Raw genomic sequence first — 19,437 nt, forward strand, 5'->3', positions numbered from 1 at the left:
TAGTTTTGGACTCTCCCACTCGAAGGAAAAGACTTGGCCATTCACCCTATCCGAGCCCCTCATGATTTATAAACCTCTAAAGTCACACCCCAGTCTGACGCTAGAGGGAAAAAAAGCTACAATTTATTCACCCTCTTTTTAAGGCAAACTCTTTAGTCCCAGCAACATCCAAGAAAACCTTTTCTGCACACTAAATTTAACAACATCCTTCCAATTGAAGGACTTTCAGAATTGGATGCAGTGTTCCAAAAGTGGTTACACTAGCATCCTGTATAGCCACAACATTACATCTAATTCCTCTCCATAAGCACTGATCCTTGTGACACACCACTGACCAATAAACACAAACATGACAAAGGCCTTGGTCACCATGGTGTCTACCTGCGATTCCACTTTCAAGGAACTATGCACCTGCACCCCTAGGTGTCTTTGTTCAGCAACACTCCCCAGGCATTACCATTTACTGCCGAAGTCCTGCCATAGTTTATCTTACCAAAACGCAATACCTCATTTATCTACATTAAACTGCATCTGCCACTCCTCAGTCCACTGGCCCATCTGATCAAGGTAGGTCTTCTTCACTATCCACTACATCACCTATTTTGATGTTATCTGCAAACTTAAACCATTCAAGGCCAACTCAAAAAATTAGGACAGCACTGTTACTCAGTGGTTAGCACTGCTACCTCACAGCACCAGGGATCCTGGTGTTCAATTCCTGCCTTGGACGACTGTGTGGAGTTTGCACATTCTCCCCATGTGTGTGGGTTTCCTGCCCCAATCCAAGGGTGTGCAGGCTAGGTGGATTGGCTATCTAAATTATCCATAATGCCCAGGGATATGCAGGCTAGGTGGATTAGCTATGATGGATGCATCGATAGTGGTGTGGGTCTGGGTGGGACGCTCTTCAGGCCTACTTCCACACTGTAGGGATTCTACAAATTGAATAAGTAAATGACTTATTCCTATATTCATATTGAAATCGTTGATATAAACAAAAAGCAGTGGACCCAGCACCAATCCTTGCAGCACACCACTAGTCATAAGGCCTCCAGTCCAAAAAACAACACTCCACCATCTCCACCAGCATCACCACCCTCTGCCTCCACCACGGTATTCTAACAGATGAAAGGCTTAACAGACAACCAGTTTTTCAATGTATAATTTCAGTTACATCACACTAAATTTTTGCTATAAATTCTGTGTGTTAGGATTGAACCCTCCACTACCACCTGATGAAGGAGCGACGCTCTGAAAGCTAGTGTGCTTCCAATTAAACCTGTTGGACCATAACCTGTTGTGCGATTTTTTTTAAACTTTGTACACCCCAGTCCAACACAGGCATCTCCAAATCATGACTATTTCCCAAAGCTTCCATATCCTGCTCTACAGTAAATACAGATGTGAAATTCTAGTTTAGAATTTCACCCATCTCCTATTGTTCCACACACACGCAATCTGATTGATCTAAGGGAGCCTTACCCCTCTTTAGTTAATCTTTTGAGTACCTTTAATGTACTTACAGAATCTCTTAATTCTCAACTCCATTTGCCAATACTATCTCATGTCCCTTTTTTGCTCTCTTGATTTCTCACTCAAATATTCCCTTTATACTCTGAGGCTTTCCCTCAATCCCAGCTATCTATTCCTGACATATGCCTAGTTGTGTTTTGGCCAGCACCTTAATTTCTCGAGTCATCCAGCCATACACCTGTACCTATCACAACCTTGCCTTTAACATTAACAGGAACATACTACCGCATTCTTAAAAAGGTCTCACGATCTTATACTGAACAACCACCTGATGAAGGAGCAGCACTCAAAAAGCTAGTGTTTCCAAAGAAACCTGTTAGACTATAACCTGGTGTTGAGATTTTTAACTTTAAAAAAGGTTTCTTTCTTCCTTCCCAACCATCGCACTACCTGTGAATAGCCTACCTCAAATCAATGTTTTAAAGCTTTGCCCAATACCATGTCACTTACTCCAAATGTGAACTTCAAATCTTTGATCAGGTCTATCCTTTCCTGTAAGGATTTTAAAATTAATAGAGTTTTGATCACTTGGCCCAAAGTGATTCCCTACTGACAAATCAGTCATTTGCCCTGCCTTACTTCGCAACAGAAGATCAAGTGTTGCTCCTTCTCCAGTAGCTACATTCACATAGTGAATAAAAGTTTTCTTGGACACACATACATATACTCCTTCTCACCCAAGCTCATAACTTTATGACAGTCCCAGATTATGTTCAGAAAGTTAAAATACCTTACCGTTACAACCCTAATTTCTTTGCAGATATCAGAGATCTCCTTACATATTTGCTTCTCAATTTCTCATTGATTATTGGGGAATCTCTCATACAATCCCAACAAGGTGATCACCTCTATCTCATTTTTAAGTTCCACCAAGATTGTTACATAACAAGCATGTTTGAAAAAGTTGTTTAGATCATTTTATTCAACTCTTGCCAGAGTACACTACAAAAGTAATATGAGATTCATTGCAAACATGTCCAGCTGAATGCATGTCTGACAGCTGCACAATACTTTCAATACCAGACTCTCAAAAAAATAAAATCAGTAAAAATTACAAAGCCATCAGCTTGGTGCATGTTTCACCAATAATTAAGTATTTTGTACATGAAACTTAATTTTTTACCAAAAATTGGGAAGAACAAGATATTCAACTCTCACCTGGTGCATCATGGATTGTGGCAGTTCAATTCCTTCCGAGTGAAATTTCTCCATTATCCTCCAATTCCTTTGCTAAGTACAAGTCTAAGAAACTCATTCTTGAGTGTTTGAAATATTCCAGCTTCACAGCCTTTTAAAGGAATGTAAGTTCCAAAGTTCCTACCAGCCCTTGTCAAAAGTATGTTCCCTTAATTCACTACTGAATGACATCCTTGCAATTTTATGTCACCTTGTTCTGGGTTGCAACAACAGAAATCAGGTTTTCTGCATCTATTTGACTAAGTTCCTTTATATTTGCACTCTCAATGTGCTCATACCTCAGCCTTTAAATATCAAAAAAAATCCATGTTAAGTCCATGCAAAATATCCTTAAATGTAACATTTTTAACCCTGGTATCACTGTACTCTACCTCCTGCAGGTCAGTGTTACTTTCATGAAATTTTATACATCTGGCAACATGCTCCCTCCCTTAACTGTCTTGACCAGGAACAAAGTATTTCTGATACAGAATGTTAGCCAGACTCTGGATTTCCAAATCCAATTAATATAGAACGCTCCCTTAATTCTTTTGATAATTTTTGCATCCTGATTGCTGTAAAAAAATTAAGCAGTGTACATGAACACATAACAGGCTCTCTATCATTAATACTCCAACTCATCTTGCTCTGATTTAATGATCACGTGCTTTCACATAAATGAGTTCCAACTGCTATAGTTTTGCATAGTCCTCAGACTGACCAGAGTAAGTAAGTAGTCTTATTGTGTTTAAACTAGCTGCATCCCACAGATCAGTGTTGAGAATTCAACTATTCACAATATTTATTAACGCCATAGATGACACGATAGAGCCCAATATCAAAAGATTTCTATCATAGACAGCATTGCATAAAACTTCAGATTAAGTAATCAGTCAGTGAATGAGAAAGCACGATAGCAAACAAATTTCAATTTAGGCAAGTGAGAAGGTCTTCATTTTGTACCTTTGATAGATTTAGTAATGGTAAAAAAAGTGGAAACAATTGAATTCTAAAAAAACCAGAGGTTCCCTAATTTTAAAATCTATGGTAGGATACAAAAAAAAGTATTAAATGGAATTGTATATCTGTAGGACCAGAACATAATAGGTTAGAAGTCATGATTGAATTATGGAAACTATTTTGTGCCTCCATTGCAGCTGTTTCAATGACACAAACTTCCACTTGTTTCTAAAAAGGATTTTTCCTCCAACTGAGGAATCCACATGATCCCTCCTGTAGTGAACTGGGCCCTCAAAAGATGTCTGATACACTTGTGGCACTTCTGTCCTAACCCATTTCTCTCCATCCCAGAACCACAATAGGTCTTCCCTTATCCTCACTTTGCATTGCACTAATCTCCACATTCAAGGGTTCAATCTTTGCTATGTCCAGCATGATACCACAAACAAGTATCCAAGGGGACTATTCTTCTGCAAAACCCTGGTTACTTGTACTCCAACCCTAATCCATCTCAGACATCTTCCCTGCAATCACAAGTGGTCTAACACTTGCCCATTTACCACCTCATTATCCAAAGCTCTAAAAAAATCCTTCCAGATAAAGTTATGATTGAAAGAAGTGAGTCAATCCAGTCTATGCATTTTTTGGTCACAATGCAGTCTCCTCCACTTTGAAATCAAAGAGAGATTGGGTGACCACTTTGTCCACAAGTGTGCCCCTGACTTTCCAGTCACTTGCCAATTTAATACATCATGTTCCCATCGTGCTCAAATTGCTGTCCAAGGCCTTATTGCTGTGTCCTCGGTGGAGGCACAACACCATTTTTTCCACTTAGGCATGGTATAGCCTTCTGGACTCAGCATCAAAAGAACTTCTGCAGGACCATGAACTATATTCCTCCATTTTGTTTTGACATTTACCACCAACCCTTCAGTTTCTGATTTTCTTAGCTCAATTGAAAATAAAACCATCTATATTGTCATTAATACCTGTTCTGGATTTAATTTCTTCCTCAATGATCACTTCGCACTTTGCTATTTCTTCTGTCATCCCTTGCCCTCAAATCTTTATTCTCCAGAGCAGAAAATAAGTCATTTTTTCAATTCTCTCTTCAGTTCCAAAGAACTGAACTTTTGGACTAGAAACATTAACTCGTTCTCTCTCCACGGATGCTGCCAAATCAGAACTTCTGCAGCATTTTGTTTTCATTTCATATTTACAGCATTTTGGCTTTGTACGTAAAACTGGTGTTCAGTTCTGGGAGAAACTGAGGATTGCAGATGCTGGAGATCAGAGTCGAGAGTGTGGTCCTGGAAAAAGCACAGGTCAGGCAGCATCCGAGGAGCAGGAGAATCGATGTTTCGGGTATAAGCCCTTCATCAAGGATCTGGTGATCCTGCTCCTCAGATGCTACCTGACCTGCTGTGCTTTTCCAACACTACACTCTTGACTTGTATTCAGTTCTGGACACCATAACTTTTTTTGTGTTTAGCTGAATAGCCTGAATCTGTTTTTAGACTGTCCTGAAAAGTTTGATCAAGTCACACCTTATATTAAATTCCAGAGAATACAATTCTGGCTGTGTGTGTTTGTGATACTTTTACCTTTTGGAGTTCAAGTATCATTTTAGTAAATGTATAATTCCTCCAAAGCCAGTCCAAAGATGTGCGGGTCAGGTGAATTGGCCATGCTAAATTGCCCGTAGTGTTAGGTAAGGGGTATATGTAGGGGTATGGGTGGGTTGCGCTTTGGCGGGTCGATGTGGACTTGTTGGGCCGAAGGGCCTGTTTCCACACTGTAAGTAATCTAATCTAATCTAAACTTAGGATATATTGGCTTTGGAGGAATTATACATTTACTAAAATGATACTTGAACTCCAAAAGGTAAAAGTATCACAAACACACACAGCCAGAATTGTATTCTCTGGAATTTAATATAAGGTGTGACTTGATCAAACTTTTCAGGACAGTCTAAAAACAGATTCAGGCTATTCAGCTAAACACAAAAAAAGGTGACAAATGGTTGGATTTTTGTGCCACAAGTGGCAGGTGATGCAGAAATTGGTAGGTTTAAAATAGTGTTTGACGGGTTTTCTTTAAGTTTTAGTTAGGTTGCAGTCAACCACAATCTCATCGAAAAGAAAAAGACTCAAGGAATTAGATCATCCACTCCTGTAATATACCCCCTTGTATCCAGGCATCCCATGTTCTTATCAGATCAGGCAGCACCAGTTAAGAACTCAATTTGACAGCTATCACACCAGGAACACAAATGCTTCAGTCCTCTTCATAGACATCTGCCCCAATATAGATAGTACAGTGTGCTTCCAATACTGTGCTTCATGTACTATGAAACTTACAGTCACATAATCAGATTTGGTACAGATAAAGCTTGTAAAACCCCCTCATATATGAAGGAACAATATTAGAACACTCAGCCCTTCAAGCCTGCTCTACCATTAAAATTACAGCTGATTTGATTTTAACCTCAACTCTACATTTCTTCATATCCCAAATAAGTTTTCATCCCATTAGTAATCAATAATTTACTTACTTCTGCTTTTTTAAAAAAACCAAACAATTCAGCATCCACTGCCTTCTTGAGGAAAGGAATTTCAAAGACAACCCTCAGATTAAAAAAATTCCCCAAGTTTCCTGTTCCAAATAGGCACCCCTTTCTTTTTAAACCATGACCTCTTCACACAAAACAGCATAGGGACAGGCATTTCAGTTCACAATGTCTTCACAGACCATGATACCATTGCAAACTAATCTCATCAGCTTGCATATGGTCCATATCCCTTTATTCCCTGCCTGTACTTGTCTGTTTAAATGCCTCAAACATTGCTATCATGACTTTCTACCACCTCTCCTTATTATAGATTTTCTAACAAAAGGAAGCTTCTTTTCTACATCCACCCCATCAAGTTCCTCCAGGATCTTACACATTTCAATTAAGTCACCTGATTCTTCTGAACTCCAGATGATCAAAGGCCTAGCTTGACTTGCCTTCCCTCCCCTCAAAGAAATGTATTCATTCTAAGCATTCATCTACTAAACCTTCTCTGAACTGCTTCCAACACTAATGCCTTTTTGCAAGTACAGTAACACAGTATTACAGATGCAATCTCCCAAATGTCCTGGATAACAAGCATTACCTCCCACATTCAATTCCCCTCATAATAAAACATAACATTCTATCAAGTTTCCTGATTACTTGCTGTAGTTGCATACTAACCTTCCACAATTCATGCACTAAGACACTTAGGCCACTCTGCAGCCTCTCACCATTTAGGCAATGTTTCCTATCTACTGTCAAAACTGACAGACAATCACTTTGCCGCAATGTATCCCATTTACCATTCCCAATTAAAGTAACTCTTGGACATGAAGTTTTTTAATTTAAAAGCTGAACCTCTCAACCTGACGGAAAAGTGCTCAGATCCGAGTATCTTTTCCATAAGTGTGACAGCAATATTCAACGAGGTCACGAAAAACCAACAAACCATAAAGCAGAAGTATATAGTTAGAAGACAAATAAAAGCACTGTGATAAAACATATGTTTCTCATCGCTCTAGAGCAAAGCGAATACATACAGTATTTAACACAGGCACAGCGCACTTCGATTGAACACGAATCTGGCTGAGATTATTAGTATCTCAGTTCGCGGTTTTAGTCGTTTTGAGGCAGTCTGAGGGGGAAGCTGTGCAGTATAATATTCCCCGATAGGGAGCCGACTTTGAGCAGCCAATCGCCCGCCCGCGAAAGGCCGACGCTACGACTCTCTGCTCCTACCCCTTCCCCCATTACAGCACCGCGACGCCCCGCTCAGACCGGGGGCACAATCGGCGAGTAGACAAACACATTTGCCCGCCTGTCACACTCACCCATCGGGGAAAGAATGAGGACAGCGGCTCCGACCTCCGCGACGCTCCCCGCAGAGCGAGCTCCACTCACTAAACCATCGCCAATATCCACTTCCGGGTCAAACACCACGGGGTCACCTCGAAAACGGATCTGGTGTCACACCACTGCGCGCAAAGGCCCCTGGGTGTTGTAGTTCGCCTTCCAGGGCAATACGCTGGAGAAGCAAATTACTGCAGGTGTCGGGGTCATAGAATGCTGGAGAAACTCAGCAGATCTAGGCAGAGAGAGAGACAATTAATATCCTGGACTAGATCGCTATCCGTGGTCATGGTGCCATCTCTATATGACCACTGCGCATTCAGACAAGTGTTGGCAATCCAGAGGAGCATTTCATGTTTTTTTTACTCTTGCAACTCGTAGCTCGCAATGGGAGAGTTTTCACGCAGTTCTCTAGGATTTCTCACCAAGTCACTCCGAGCCTGAGAAGATTCTGCGCTTAATCTAATTGGGCTTGATGAGTATCCATTTGAGATCCAAAATTGCAAACATAGTTCTGAACAGGAATGTCATGAACCAGAACAACTCATTACATAAATTTACGGAAAATTACTAACAACCTTTTTTTATAAATCCCATAAATGCTATCTACCACCGTGATAATGAAAAACTAATCTACAATAAGTTAATGATTTCAGAAGAGTGAAATTTGTGAACACATAAATTTAGACCTAAATTAATAGATGCCACCTGGATGATTGGGAACACATTTTTAAAAATGGGCAATTCAGTCCCTTTATGCTTATTTGGTAAACAACAAGTATTCACAAAATATGTATTAATGGAGAGGTACACTTACTAAAGTTAGCTCCTTACTCCAGAAAGAAAAATCTGCAGTAATTCTGTCTTTGAATCAATTGAGATCTGCAATGCCTGATGGGTATCTATTCAAAGTGTTGAAATTATTTGAATGAAGAAATTCTCCTTAATATTTCTGAACTCTGTTTTTTGTTATTTTCAACCTGTGAGCACTGCCTTTTTTAATGTTTTCTTTGGAAGTAATCCTATTGATTCACCTTTTATTAACACTTTATCTATTCGTTAAACTCTTCAACGGTAAATAGCCCAGATTTCCAGTTTTCACTTGTCTATTTTTTGTAGATTCCCTGCAGTATGGAAACAGGCCATCCGGCCCAACAAGTCCACATTGACCTGCTGAAGAGTAAGCCACTAAGACCCATTCCCTTACCCTATATTTACCCCTGACTAACACAGCTAACACTATGGGCAATTTAACATGGCCAATTCACCTAACCTGCACAACTTTGGATTGTGGGAGGAAGCCAGACTACCTGGAGGAAATCCATGCAGACACGAGGATAATGTGCAAACACCACACAGACAGTCACTCAAGGTGGGACTCAAAGCCAGGTCCCAGGTGTTGTGAGGTAGCAGTGGTAACCACTAAGCCACCATGCCACCCCAACCTCTGTGCTCAACCTTCTGATGTTGAGAATTAGTTGGTGACTTTTCTCTACCCTGGCTTTAATTCTTGTTGTGATCATTGTATAGAAACGTGATGTAGTACTTATGTTTTGACTGTTATATTACATAGTTCCAGAAGAACATCTCCTAAGATTCAGTATTTTGCCTATTTTGTTTCTGCTCGTCAGTGTTGGTATGCTGAATGGTGAAGCCGGATACAATTACAACATTTAAAAGGCATCTGGAAGGGTATATGAAGGATTTAGAGGGATATGGGCTGAATGCTGCAAATGGGACTAGATCAGATTGGGATGTCTGGTCAGTATGGATGAGTTGGACCAAAGCATCTGTTTCTGTGCTGTCTGACTCCATGACTCTATAAGTGTACTATTAGCCCAAGATGTGACATGACATCATAACAGGTGATCCTAACAAGATGACAATGATACATAAGCTATAATGATGACCATGTCACTAACACTAATTGTTGTAAAAATCTATTGGGTTAACTGATGTAAGTGAGATAAGGAAATCTGCCATTCTTATCTGGTCTGGTCTACCTGTGACTCCAGATCCACGGCAATGTGCTCGACTCTTAACTGCCCTCTGAAATGGCATAGCAAGCCACTCAGTTTAACGCCAATTGGAAATGGGCAATAAATGCCAAACTGTGATACCATGAAAACATAAATTTACAAAAACAGCTGACAATATGTAGATGTGTGAGACATCCACATTGTCCTGATTTAGTGAGTTTGTGAGCCAGTTACCTTGAAAAAAGTTGGCACCTAATGAAGCATCAATCCATAGTTGCAATGAAACTTGTCACAAAAGCCTGTCGCTTACAGCAGAATGTGACTGGCCCGACATTACATCCTATCCTTGCTAAGAGAAAGGAACCTGAAGAAGAATATTAGCTTTAATGGATTTGTTTATTAATTTAGACTTTGCCTGTTTAGCACCACTGTGTAAATTATAAATTTATAGATTATAAGTTTGCATTAGAAATCCTTAAGAAGGTTTTTGAAAGTATTGTTTTGTCCTCCGCTGTCTTGTTAATAAACTATTTCCTCAAATAATGTAAACAAATGCATTCAATGTATTCAAATATAACTCCTATCTGCCAATCTAAAGAACTTGATTATCTTAAATGGATTCACATGTCCAGAAAAAAGGGTTATCACACATTTGATAGTCCTGAAATCAGACCTGAGGATTTAGTATGTGATTAACTCACATGTTTTGATTCCGAGGCAGGCAGTACTCAAGCTTCATGAATGCACCTTCAATACCAGTTCCTACCAATCATTCCACTCACCTTGGACAGACATTAATTCACCACACCCTAATTACTCATCAACCAAGAATCTCTATCATCAGGACTCATACCACACATTCATATGCTACGTTGCACTATCACACACACATTGTCGCAAAGCACAACCCCAATCTCACAGTTTGCACACATTGATGTGGCTGACATGGATGAATAGTTCACAATGAAGCAAATTACACAATTCTCTGACACTTTACACTCTATTCCAGACAAAAATAGAAGTTGCTGGAAAAGCTCAGCAGGTCGGGCAGCATCTGTGGAGAGAAATCAGAGTTAACGTTTCGGATCGAGTGACCCTTCCTCAGAACTTTATTACACACAATTGCAGGACAAGGGTGATACACAAGTGGAGATAATAGGAGCTCACTAATTTAACTACCCAAATAGAAATCCTATGTGACAGAGGAATGATGGACATCAAAAGAACGAGCAGCTCAAAATTGGCCATTCATAAAATACTTGCAGCTGACAGCAGAAGTTGAATTGTGTTCTTAATAATTTGTCACCTCAAGGTTTAGCACATCCCTCACTCTGGGTGACTGACTCTAGTTCAATTATGAGTATAGAAAAGCATCCCAGGAAGAACACCAAACATACCAAAAGGTAGCGTGACAACCTGCTGCAGACACAACCCAGATTTAATGTTGTGAAGCAGCAAAAGCAGCATTCCATAGGCCAAGCTCAACATTTGCACTACACAAGTATCAGACAGTGGTCATTTCCAACAAAACAATGTCTAGTCACCACCCCTTGCCATTCAACAGCATTTGATCAATGGAAGTCAAGGCCAAAAAACCAGCAACAGAGGGTGAGAGACTGCAGAAATTCAGGCCTGTAAAAACCAGGAACAAGAAAGTGTGAGACACTGGAGGATTTAATGACCAGAAAAACAGGGGGAGAAAGAACAAGTGATTGGAGGGATTCAGGTCTTTCAACCCAGAGTGTGAAATAGTGAGTGATTAGAAGGGTTCAGAGTGTATGAGAGGGAGTGATCAGCGGGGTAGATGGTGTGAAAGAGGGAGTGATTGGAGACATCCCAGGCTGTACTGCTGTTGCTGCTATGAGATTGAGGACTACTTTTGACGCAAGAATCAATGTGTGACATCACATGAACAACACAAGCTCTTTGAATGGAACTGGTCATTTCTCTTATTGGAACTACCAACTGACACAAAATGAGAGACAGCAGTTTAAACCATAATTTCTAAACTAGCACAGGGAAAGAAAGAGTTTAGAGGCACAAGAGAGGGAACTGTTTTGTGAGTGCTTTCCACTAATCTCCAGGTTATAGTATATGGTACAGAGTAAGGTTAGGGTCATTCAAACTAAGGAGAGTTAAAGAAGGTTAAAAGTTAAGGTTTAGAAGTAACTTAACCAAATGGAAAGCCCATTCTGTAGTATATGTGGAGTTGTGGATGTTTCACTGGACCAAGACAAACCCAAGTGCAGACTAACAATGTTAGTTCAGCAGTATCTCGATAAAGCAAAGACCTCTCCCTCAGCCACGATATTCAGTTTTTAATCTTGAATTAATTTCCATCACTGCCAAGTTAAGTTGAAAATGTGTCTCTAAGAGTCAAAGTAATATTTGAAACATGTTAGATGTGGAATAAACCTGTAAGATCTCTGACTTTAAGGGTATTTTTCCTAGAATGCAAGAGCAAAGATATACTGCGGAGGTCTTACCGGTCAGACCGCATTTGGAATACTCTGAGCAGTTTTGAACCCCCTAATCTAAGAAAGGATGTATTGCCATTGGAGGGAGTCCAGAGGAATTTTACAAGAATGATCCCCGAGGATGAAGGGCTGATCGTATGAGGAGTGGCTGAGGATTCTGGGTCTGTACTCAATGGACTTCAGAAGGATGAAGGGATGGTTCATTGAAACTTACAGAATACTAAGAGGACTGAATACAGTGGACATGGAGAAGATATTTCCCCTATAGGAGAGACAAGGAACTGAGGACACAACCCACAGAGGAGGCATGACCTTTTAGAACTGAGATAAGGAGGAATTTCTTCAGCCAGGGAGTGGTACATCTATGGAATCCATGGTCATAGGAGCTGTGGAGGCCAAGTCACATTTAAGACAGAGATAGATGGGTTCTTGATTGGTCAGGGGATCAAAGGTTCAGGGGAGAAGCAGAAGAATGGGGTTGACAATCACGTTGACCACAGTCGAATGTTAAAGGAGACTTGATGCTTGAATGATTGAATTCTGCTTCCATATCTTATGGTCTCATGGAAATTATAGTGGACAAACAATGTGCATTTCAAGGCAGTATTTGAAAGTGTCAATCATTAATCTTACTGTGTACTTAAACACCCTTGCACTCAGATACGACATCAAACGTAACTATCATCTGACAGATGTACCTTTATATCCAATTTGTCTCTTTGTCACATCATTTCTTGCCTTTGTTTATTTTGTTGACATGACTATGACCAATGCTATTCTGAACATTCCTGTTTTGTTGCTCACCAGCTGCAAAGTACGTGTCCCACAGGCTCTTCATTCTTATCATGTGTTACATGAACTCATTGACTAGCAGTACATTACAACTATAGAACTCCTTACTTCCCTCAATTTTTAGTGTTGTTGTGCTGTACTCAAAGCTTGGAATCATTTCTGCATTGTTTCTTGCTTTATTTTTCTTTTAACTTTCACTCTGTATGACCTAATAATACATGGCACCATGAAGCATAATCTTTCATTTGGTTTCCTTTTTAAAATGCAACATACTCCAATATATTCAAGCCACTGTCTGATTTCATTCAAGACATCACACAGCAACTAAGCCTCTCCTAACCCTATGAGTTCAGATAGCATCTGAATTCTAATTCCAAGATAAATGATGTGTTGGAATCAAATGTATTCTTGAACAGAACATTTCAGCAAAATTTAAGAATTGTAGTTCTTTTATAATCGAGAAAGAAATACGTTTGTAGTCTCTATGATTCTATGACTCTACTAAAGGTTCAATAATTTTGTCATAGAATTGTGTTTTTATTGCCAAAGGGTAGTGGAGACAACAATGATTGATGTGTCAAATGTATTAGAATTTAGTGATGCTGACTTCAACAATGAAACAGTTTCTGTAATTATTTGATTGAAAAGTAGTGATAGGTCTTTGAAGTTTGAGTAATAGGAATATGTATTAGATACTGGGTGCTGGAATAATTTAAAACACAAATAGTTCCCAATGAATATTTTGATGTTTACATAACTTGGACTAAAACTTAGATTCCAAAAATTAAGTGGTAACGTATTAAAATCAAAAAACTAAGCTCAATTGTTGAACAACTCCACCATGTAAATAATACCATGTGATTTGGAATCTACTAAAGGCTTGCTTTCAGTCTTGTAAATTCCATCAACATTTAAAATATTATATGTTAATATTTAGTTGTTTAGCACCATGTGAAAAAAAGATCATGGGATATGGGCTTCACTGGCCCGACCAGCATTTATTTCCAATTCTTAGTTACCCTGGAGAAGGCGGTGGTGAGCTGTCTTCTTGAACTGCTGCCGTCTGTTTGGGGCAGAGACACCCACACTCCTGTTATGGAAGGAGTTCCAGGATTTTAACCCAGTAACAATGAAGGAACAACAATATATTTTCATGTTAGGATGATGAGTGGCTTGGAGGGGATCTTGCAAGTGGTGCTGTTCCCATGCATCTGGTGCCCTTGTCTTTTTAGTGGTCATGGATTTGGAAGGCACTCTCTAAGGAGCCTTGGTGAATTTCTGCATTGTATCATGTAAATAGTATAGGCTGCTGCTGTGAAACTTCTGTAGCAGTGGGTATGAATGTTTGTGGACATGGCACTAGACAAGGAGACTAAAACCTAACAAGAAGATGAGGCAGGAATTCATTGCTATGGAAGGAAAATCAATAATTGGGAGAAGTGGAATTCCCAGCTTTTGGGAAGGGAAAATATAGCCATTGAGTTAAGCGGTCTGGTGTGTATGGGAAATGCAATTAAGGGTTTTGCTGTAATAGTTGATTGGTAACTTCTTCTCCTATTTCATATGTTTGGATGCTTGTAAATAGAATACTGGCAGCTTGTGCAAAGTAAGTGGATTATTGGGGCATTGAGTGGAGGGAGCTGATTTGCAACCATCAAGAAATACCAAGGTTTGGGTTGTGATTGAAATCTACCTCATTGTATGGGGGCCAGCAGCCAAACAATAGTTTGTCTATTAAGTCAAGCCAACTGAAAATCATATTGTCCTCAAAAATTAATGAAGCATATAAATGGTGAAAAATGTTTAATTCTATGATTGAATTGTTATCCTTGTTAATTATTAGCATTTTCTCATGAGCACATGGGTTATAAATAGCTTAATTTTTGAAAACCAATTAATGAAACACACATTGTCCGACAGAGCATTTACTTTAATACTTGTAGTTTTATTGACAGCAAGGATTCATTTTGTTCAATGAATCTAGAAAGAAAAGTCTTCATATGTAACTTGCATTTCAGATCATCAGATGGGTCAAATAGCCACAAGTAAAAATAGATATTCCCTGGGCAGCCTGATTTGGGGGCTGAAGAGTTTAGTGTGATATAGTCATTGAACGCTCCATCATTGATCAGAACTTCTGCACCTCACTTGAAGGATGTCCTGCCTCAGAGTAGTGCTAGCAGCACAACTAAAAGTTGATAGGTGCAGGTGTCTTGAGGTGGGAACTAAAGGGGAGGCCCTGGGTAGTCAGGATTGGGAGGTGAGGCCAGGGTGGAAAGACTATGAAGGTAGGGAACACCGAAAGAAACTCAGTGGTGGGGGTGGTGGGGAGGTGTTAAAACTGAGGAAAGAGGCACATCAGAGAGACAACCCATTGCACCACTTTCCTGACAGTTGTAAAGCATGGCAAACTGTTGGGCTGTGCCACCAAGCCCTCCAGCAAGTCCCTGTCCTCGCTTCAAAACTGTGGCATGGTGGGAAGTGGTGTTGTTTACTTCTGGTCATGAATTGGCTATTGAAGGTTTTAACTTGCAAGGGAAGATGGGCAACCCTAGGACTTATCTGCATGCTCACTACGAAGGTAGACAGGCAGGAGGCTGGAAGAACACAGGAAGGCAGGCAGCATCAGGAGGTGTAGAAGTCGATGTTTCGGGTGTAACCCTTCTTCAGGATGAGGGATGGGTGTTGGGGGAGCTGCAGATAAAGGGGAAGGCAGAAGCAGGGTGGTGAAGTGGGGATAGATGAAGACAGGCAGAGGGTATGACCTGGTTGGTCAATAGGAGGAACGAATCCGGTTAGGAGCAGGGAGCAGTGGTAGTGAGGAGGAGGAACTGGGAATGGAGTTGGGGGATGGGGAGAGAGGTTATTTGAAATTGGAGAACTCAGTGTTGTTCCAGTACGATGGTGCACAGGTCAGGACAAGGCAGGTAGGTAGACAGTGTAAAGGCCACTCATGGATTTAAACAGCTTACACACCATAGTTCTGCTTGCAAAACTCATAAAATTCTGCCTTATAGCTAAAACTGCTGTCATCCAGAACAAAGATTTAGGTGTACTTTAAGGAACACAGAGCACTTCTTAAACCACCTAAGGCGATATATCCACTAAAAAGGCAAAGAAAGCAAAATGTTTAAAAGTAGGAAGGTTATACCACCCATTGAAAGCATCTGTGCATGTGTCTGGATAGCAAGCCCTGTTTCTAGTTGAGTCCATGATTAGGTCTCAAAGCTGTAAGGTATTAAATTGAAAATTAAAATGAAAGCCTAGCAGGCCATTATCCTTGCCATCCTGCTGTCTGGTATAATGGGTCTGTCTTATTCACCAGGTGAAAGCTCTGAGCATGTTCAAATCTGGGGATTGGCTTGGTTGTCTTCAATGCCTGCAGGAATGACCACAGTGATTGGGGATTTTGGAGACATAGGGTGATAGGGAGGGACTGTGTGAACTTGTTAGGGGGAGTATGTGATCAAGCTAAGTTGTGGTCATTCTTGCCTCAATATGGGGAGGGTGCAGGACCAGCAAAGATATTATAGAGTCATAGAAGTTTACAGCACAGAGACACACCTTTTGATGCAACTCGTCCATGCCAACCTGATTTCTTAAATTAATCTAATCCCATTTGCCAGCCAGGGATATTTAGTTAATATCCCTGTAAACCCTTCCTATTCATAGACGGATCCAGATTCTTTTAAATGTTGTTATTGTACCAGCTTTTCCCACTTCCTCTGCCAGCTCGTTGCATACACACACTACCATCTGCATGATAAAGTTGCCTCTTAGGTCGCTTTTAGATCTTTCCCATCTCATCATAATTTAATGTCCTATAGTTTTAGACTCCCCCTTCACCCTATTCCAGCCCCTCAGGATTTTATAAGCCTCTATTAGGTCACCCTCAGCCTCTGGCATTCCAGGGAAAATAGCCCCAGCCTATTCAGCTTCTCCCTACAAGTCTCCAACCCTGGCAACATCCTTGTAAATCTATTTTGAACCATTTTAAGTTTCACAGCATCCTTCCTATAGCAGGGAGAATTGTATGCAGTATTCCAAAAATGGCCTAACTAATCTCTTGTACAACTTGACCTCCCAACTCCGATATTTAATGCACTGACCAATAAAGGTAAATGCCTAACCAAATGCCTTCACTATCCTATCTACCTGCAACTCCAGCTTCAAGGAACTATGAATTTGCCCTTCAAGGTCTCTTTGTTCAGCAACATTTCCCAGGGCATTTCCATTTGAAACTTCAATAGTCAGGTGCTCTCAGGGTAAAGCAGGGACATTAGTGGTTACATGAGAGGTTTGAGGGACAGAGACACTACACAATCAGCAGTGTGAGGTCACAGGCAGCACTTGCAAGTCACTGTAGTGAACAGAAAGTTGAAATTTCACCATATTACTCAAAAAATCAACTGTGCAATAGGTTTTAATATCAACAGACACAAACTCAAAGTGGGAGAAGTAGGAATAACTTTTTGAAAAGGAGTGGAGTTCAGACCTAGAATATGAAGATACCTAAAAGATCACTCCAGTAATCAGGAGTCCGGTGATTCCACACTATTCATTTGCCTTCTATTCAGTTAAGCAGAATATCATTTGTCTCTAGTTGAGACCACTTGAAGGAAATGGATACCATAGGGGCTGGAGTGCATTATTAACTTCCAAACTGACATTTCATTTTGAATTTTCTTGATTTAAGTTTTGAACATTTGGTTTTTGTTACAGTGCTCCTTCAACAAGCTAATATCCTTTAATCCAGTCTAATTTGTTTAATTTGATTTAATTAACATTAAGTGGCTTATAAGAGCTTCCTCATATTATCCAGCCTGATCTCATCTTGTAAAGAACTGATTGAGTACCTTGTGCCCTGATTGAGATCTTGTAATATCTGAGGTCAACAAGAATGCTCATGTGAGAGCCTAACCTGGAATCTCAAGGGGAAGAACTTCAGGGGGTGAAGTGTCCCTTTACTAAATATTTGTACTGTCTCTCACCAATCTGCTGCAATTTTTTAGAATTGTTCTTAGGATGTGGGCATTGCTAGCTCAGCCAACATTTGTTGCCCATCCTTATCTGCCCAGAGAATATTTAATAGCCAACCTCAAGAACAGTGATAAATTTCCAAATCAGGATGGTGGTGCCTCGGGAGGGAACTTGAAGGTGGTGAATTTTTTTTAATGTATCGCTGCTGTTGTCTAGATAGAAGTGATTATTGGTTTGAAAAAACTTCTTCGGCGAATTTCTGCAGTGTACTGAGCGTTGGTGGAGGAGGAAGTCTTTTTTTAATAATACATTCACAGGATCTGGGTGTCACTAGCTAGGCCAGCATTTCTTGCCCATCCCTAATTGCCCAGATGGTCAACCACATTGCTGTGTGTCTGGAGTCATGTGTGGGCCAGACCGGGTAAGGATGGCAAATAATGATCCCTAAAGGACATGAATGAACCAGATAGGTTTTTTCCAACAATTGGTAATGGTTTCATCGTTGTCATTAGACTCCTAACTACAGATTTTTATTGAATTCAAATTCCACCATTTGCCATGGCAGGATTCAATCTCAGCTCTCCAGAACATTACCTCAGTCTTTGGATTAATTTCGAGTGATATGGTGAAATTTCACTGGACCATCATCTCCCCCAGATGTTTGTGAATGTTGTGCCAATCAAATGTGCTACTTTGTCCTAGATGGTGTCAAGCTTCTTGAGTGTTGTTGGAGCTGCATTTATCTGGTAAATTGGGGAGTATTCCATCACATTCCTGACTTTTGCCTTGTAGATGGTGGATAGGCTTTGGGGAGTTAAGACATGAGTTACTTGCTACAGTATTTCTAGTTTCTGACATGCTCTTGTAGCCACTGTATTTATGTGGTGAGTCCAATTGAATTTCTGGCCAATGGTAACCCCCAAGAAGTTGATAGTGGGAGATTCAGTGATAGTAATGCCATTGAATGTCAAGTGGTGGTGATTAGATTGTCTCTTGTTGGAGATGGTCATTGTCTGGTATTTGTGTGGTGTAAATGTTACTTGCCACTTTTCAGACCAAGCCTGGATATTGTCCAGGTCTTGTTGCATTTGAACATGAACTGCTACTCCTATCTTTTCTTTCCAGTTGGATTTGACAACAGCTGGAACTGTCCTTGGCAGATGCTGTTTTGCTCTCTACTTTAAGTTTATAACCATCAGGAAGACATCCAAGACCTGTAAAAACATCTTTTTAGTATAAAAACACAAAATTCTTGAGAAACTCAGCGGGTCTGACAGCAATTGTGGAGAGAAAAGCAGTGTAAATATTTGAAGCTCAACATGACTTCTTTAGAACTGAAGATGAGAAGTTTCTGTAGTACTTTAAAGTAAAAAGTCTTTTGGAACATATTCTGTATGAACTCATTTATTTCATTTTTCACTCAGCAATTTGTTGTGAAAATTCTGAAAGACAGCTGATTTAAAAAAAATTAAACTTCTGTCAGCTTTTGTTCCACTATCCAATTCGAAGACCTTTAGACCACCCCCACTTCTTTCATCAGCAAGAACCATTCTGTTCTCAAACTTAAAAACTACGATAAAGGTCTCATTGTACAGCTGGATCAGTTCACTTGTTAAGATATCTTTTTTGATGT

The 19,437-nt window shown here is 40.1% G+C and overlaps 1 protein-coding gene across 4 annotated transcripts in view; it reads right to left on the reverse strand.

The window, feature by feature from the left end:
* plekha1b (pleckstrin homology domain containing, family A (phosphoinositide binding specific) member 1b) overlaps positions 1 to 7,664 on the reverse strand; it is a 91,344-nt gene extending 83,680 nt beyond the window's left edge. For all 4 annotated transcript variants that reach the window (XM_060842040.1, XM_060842038.1, XM_060842039.1 and 1 more), the window contains exon 1: positions 7,558 to 7,664. The gene's annotated coding sequence lies outside the window, so the exon portion shown is untranslated. The remainder of the gene's footprint in view (positions 1 to 7,557) is intronic.
* Between the last annotated feature and the right edge of the window lie 11,773 nt (positions 7,665 to 19,437).

Source organism: Hemiscyllium ocellatum, chromosome 22 (genome assembly GCF_020745735.1).
Source record: "Hemiscyllium ocellatum isolate sHemOce1 chromosome 22, sHemOce1.pat.X.cur, whole genome shotgun sequence".
NCBI classification, from domain to species: Eukaryota; Metazoa; Chordata; class Chondrichthyes; order Orectolobiformes; family Hemiscylliidae; genus Hemiscyllium; species Hemiscyllium ocellatum.